General features: G+C 46.5%; 1 non-coding gene across 1 annotated transcript; it reads right to left on the reverse strand.

Annotated features, from left to right (window-relative positions):
* Positions 1–276: 276 nt before the first annotated feature.
* On the reverse strand, positions 277–361 carry LOC129783513 (small nucleolar RNA SNORD45). The gene has a single exon (XR_008745320.1). It is a non-coding gene; the product is annotated as a small nucleolar RNA SNORD45 (small nucleolar RNA).
* Positions 362–4,557: the final 4,196 nt, after the last annotated feature.

The following is a 4,557-nucleotide window of genomic DNA, read 5'->3' on the forward strand; positions in this document are numbered from 1 at the left end:
GTTAAGACAGGCTGGTCAAGTTTACCACCAAAACTCTACATCACCATTTGCCAACCCTGTCCAGCTTTGGGTAGCCAGAGCTGCACTCAGATCACTTGAAAGCGTCTCCCAGTAGCGGCCAGCACTAAGCTCAGAACTGTACCTCCCTGGCGCCTACATGGGGGAAAACTCAGACTGTGCCCCCTTCTCCTTAAGGTGCCTTAGAGCCTGTGACAGGAATTTCATCCACTGCTTGGAAAAGCTCCAAGGTTGCAGCTTAAGGGAACCAGAGTTCCCTGGGTCTCAGAGTCATTCCAGAGCTAAAGTGGTGACAGACATCAGCTCTAGGTCAGATGATACATGCCAGCACTCACCACTGACCCAGGGCGGCAACCTGCTCCCATCCGCTACCTCCTGACCTAGGAAGCCCCTTAGGGAATTACAGCAGCAGTTCGCCAATGGAAAAGCCACAACGGCATGACGCAGTGACTCAAAGATCTAAAATGGACCCCTTGCGCCCACAGAAACCGGTGCTAAAAACACAACAGGTGAGCGAGAGAACATTAACTGCCATGGCTGATACTAGAGCAAACCTCACTGGGCACTTAAGGAGAACAGCAAAACCAGAATAGTAGCAAAAGCCTGCATGCCCGGGACTGTAATAAAAGAAGACACCCTGCCTGGAGATTGTTACGAGCACAAGTAATACACGTCCTCTTCAGTTGCGATCCGAGTTAATTTCTTAAGGCTGGACAAGATACATGAGAGCTTACGGGCATGTTTTGTGAAGGAACACTGAGAATAGAATGCTGAAGCTTGAGCAAGTTTTGGAGCAGCTTCTGTTCATCTGTGTAGAACTGCAGAAACCCCACTCCTCTCTCAGACTCTTTCTGAAAAATTCTTATGAAGTAGGAATTTGAACTGCAACTAACATTCTTGATCTGTTGCTGTAGAGCAATGTGAAAGTTTATATATTAAGTTCTGATTTGGATAGCTACTTAGGAAAAATAGCATATTTCCATATTGCAATGTTTAACTTTGTTTTTTCTCCATCTACTCATAAATATTCTTTACTACTGGTATTATAATTGCTTTATTGTAACTAAACCAACCAAACAGCAAATAAGGTTTTCGATTTCACTTGTGAAACTCCTGAATTCATGAAGCTGCGGTCTGCTTTCCTCCAAAGACAAACAGGCTTGAAACAGTAATTCATGTCCTGTAGTAACTCTGCTTTACGCTTTTCATATGCTGCCTGCAGGCACAGCGAACAGGAATAAAAATGGGAACACAACACCAACAGATCTTGTTCTGTTCTCTGTATCTATGCTTTTAGCTCCCACACTCTGATTATTTGTTAGAGCTCCTACAGCTCTGGGAAATGACAGACTCACAAATATGCTGAAAACAGCAGCCCTCCTCCCTTCAGGGTCTCGTTCTCAGGGCGAACGGAAGAATTGCAGAACCAGCGTGCCGTTCCCTTCCCACTTCAGAGACTGAGATCAGTGGCCCATGGAAAATTTCATACCAAGGAGGTCACAGGCCGGAGTTACTAGGAAGTCGAATGACAACAGTGGATGAAGATACATAATTTTGTCAACTAACTTCCGACATTCTATTAGTATATTGTATCGCTGTCCTCTATATCACTTTGTTTCTTACAGCAAAGAAGGAAAGATCCTTCCTATAAAAGCAAAGTGATTCTATATCCTGCATTGCCTTTTCCCCTCTTAGTAACCAGCGGGCATGAAAGTTCTCCAAGTAAGTTCCTTTCTGCAAATGAGGGAAATGTTCCATCACCTCCCATACCAACTGGAAACTGGATGGGCATCGAGAATGCAGAAAACAGCTAGTGTTCTGCATATACTTAATACTGAACCTATCGTTATCTTCTCAAAGTGGAAGTTTCCAAGGAAACAAGAAGAAAAGAGGATATGAGAAATGTAAATGTGAAAGAGCAAAAAAGGAAAGAAGTGGTATTATTTTTTTAATTTACATATACACGTACACTTATTAAATTGCAATTATGATCCATAGGCTTATCATTTCATTCATTTATTGACAGTAATAGCTACTTGGATTGCCAAGATCAAGCTTCAGTCGTGCTAACAACTGCATATTCACAAAGGAATTCCTGTTCCACAAGATGTATTCTCTAAATAAATCAATTTAAATAAATCTCCTTCTACGACAAGGTGACCCACCCAGTGGACAAGGGAAATGCTGTGGGTGGTGTCTACCTGGACACTGACACCGTCTCCCACAGCATCTCCCGGAGAACCTGGCTGCTCCTGGCCGGGCCGGGCGCTCTGCGCGGGGTTAGGAGCTGCCTGGAGCGAGCCCAGAGCGCGGTGGGGAATGGAGCTACATCCCGCTGGCGCCGGGCACAGCGGGTGTCCCCAGGGCTTGGTGGCGGGGCCAGTCCTGTTCAACATCTTCACCGACGGCGCAGACGAGGGGATGGAGCGCGCCCTCCGTCAGTTGGCAGAGGACACCAAGCTGGGCAGGAGCGTCGATCTGCCGGGGGGGCAGGGGGCTCTGCAGGGGGCTGGGCAGGCCAGGCCGAGGGGCTGAGGCCACTTGGATGGGGTTCAACAGGGCTCTGTGCCGGGCCCTGCCCTGGGTCACACCAGCCCCAGGCAGCTGCAGGCGGGGGGCAGGGGCTGGGTGGCTGCTGGTGGGAAAGGGCCTGGAGGGGTGGTCAGTGGCCGGCTGGGCACGAGCCCCCAGTGTGCCCAGGTGGCCAAGACGGCCAGCAGCAGCCTGGCCTGTATCAGAAACAGTGTGGCCAGCAGGACCAGGGCAGTGACCGTCCTCCTATACCCGGCACTGGTGGGGCCGCACCTGGAATGCCACGTTCAGCTTGCGGCCCCTCACTGCAAGAGAGACACCGAGGGGCTGGAGCGTGTCCGGAGACAAGTCGGGGGCTGGGGAAGGGGCTGGGGCACAAGGCTGACGGGGAGCATCTGAGGGCACTGGGGGTGTTGAGGCTGGGGGGGTGCTCAGGGGGGACCTTCTCACTCCCTACAGCTGCCTGACAGAGGCTGTAGGCAGGGGGGGTTGCTCTTTTCTCCCAGGTAACAAGCAACAGGACAAGAGCAAATGGCCTCAAGCTGCACTAGGGGAAGTTTAGATTGGATATTCGGAGACGTTTCTTCACTGAAAGGCTGCCCAAGCATTGGAACGGGCTGCCCAGGGAGGTGGTAGAACCACCATCCCTGGAGGCGTTTAGAAAACACATAGATGCTGCGCTTAAGCGACATGGTTAGTGGTGGGCTTGGCAGTGCTGGGTTAATGGCTGGGCTTGATGATCTCAAAGGTCTTTTCCAGCCTACATGATTCCATGATTCTAAACAGACAATATAGACAATAAGAAGCATCAGCCCCATATTGACCTAACTGAAAAAGAGCATGATAATAAAATCAAATACATTGTTAAAATCATAGACAAAATCTGTACCAGTCAGGAACAGGACACAGATCTCCTTAGACTGTAGTTAACTGGCATAAAGACTGTGAGACAACCGCACGAACTGCAGGGTCCCTGCTTGAAAACGGCTTCCCCAGAAATTTACAGTGTACCTATAGCTTTATTGTTTATTGTGATAACATAGTGTATTTTCACGGAGGTGTCTGGTTTTGCACTTTCTTAAGAAAGTCTCCAAACTATTTCGACTAATTTTGTTTTCCTAATCACCCTTTGTTACGGCCTGTAAACAGATCCCTAGCTCCAAACATAATTTAAATATATTGGGCTGCAAGTTCAAAATAATAATAATAAAAAACCCCCACCAAAACCCCCCAAAACCCCAAAACTGTAAGGAAGGAAAATAGAATTTCAGATAGTCTTTACTTGCTACTAGACAAGGACTGTTCATCCAGCTTTGAGCAGAATAGTGGAGTAGATGGCCTACTGCAGTTCCTTCAAACCTGGGTTACCCTATAGTCTTACAAGATTCTTGGTTTTGGGTATGTTTTCAGAAGTCCCTTATGATTTAATTTACATGGAATATCTTATTACTGGCTTCCTTCAGACTGAGTGGAACGTCAATGGCTTTGTGACCTGCAAAATCACTCCCAATATATTGTTGGAAAGGATTTTAATCAGTTCTCTGGGATGTACATCTTCTTTTTCTCGGATGAAAGCCCATGATTAGGAAAAAAAAAAAAAAAAAGACATGGACCTGGAGGAATAAAGACTCAAAGTCTAAAACTCATAATAGAAGAATGAGAATTCTTAGCCTGTACAAACTGCTCTTCATGTGTGGCTCTCAAAGTACCCGGCAATGAGAATTCTTTAACCACTGTGCATGAAGCCAAAAAACCCCCACAACAAAACAGGTTTATTAATGTGCAGACTTCCCTCAAGCACTGCATTTTGATGCAGCATACACTGTATACAAAAAAGTTATTTAAGCTGTTATTAGCAGCAGAACATATATTAGTGCAATTGTGTATGACTTTACCTTATCAGGAAATGCATAACTAAAAGCAGCAAAAGCTATAGTTCAGATGGCTACTTAATTACTTGCTATGAATAGATCGATAAACAGCTTTGATTCTGATTTGTTTGAATAT

The sequence above is a fragment of the Falco peregrinus genome, unplaced genomic scaffold, assembly GCF_023634155.1.
Source record: "Falco peregrinus isolate bFalPer1 unplaced genomic scaffold, bFalPer1.pri scaffold_42, whole genome shotgun sequence".
NCBI lineage: Eukaryota > Metazoa > Chordata > Aves > Falconiformes > Falconidae > Falco > Falco peregrinus.